The sequence below is a fragment of the Pteropus alecto genome, unplaced genomic scaffold (genome assembly GCF_000325575.1).
Source record: "Pteropus alecto unplaced genomic scaffold, ASM32557v1 scaffold45, whole genome shotgun sequence".
Classification (NCBI taxonomy): Eukaryota; Metazoa; Chordata; class Mammalia; order Chiroptera; family Pteropodidae; genus Pteropus; species Pteropus alecto.
Window position 1 is genome coordinate 13,787,838 of NW_006442491.1, and position 374 is coordinate 13,788,211.

The following is a 374-nucleotide window of genomic DNA, read 5'->3' on the forward strand; positions in this document are numbered from 1 at the left end:
TTGTGGGGGCTATTTAGCTGTTTAGCTCTAGACACGGATCCAATAGAAGCAAGCAGAAACTCTGCTAGGCCCAAGAAAAACTCCACGCTCCCCTCTCTCCTCTATACTCCTCTCTTTTCCCAAAATCGAGAACTAAAAAATATCTAGTTGGAAGAATCATTTAATCTCCAAACCAAGATTCATAACCTTTATTGTTCCATTGACTCATTTGACAATCCGGTGAAGCCCATTGATTGCTTCTCAGAATAATGGACTTTAAGAGCATTTAATAAAATGTATAGGATTGTTAAGGAAAAAATTACATTGAAATAGTTATAATGTTTTAATGTGTACTTTTTAATGAAAGTTTTAAATAGATCTAGTTGTGGGTCTAA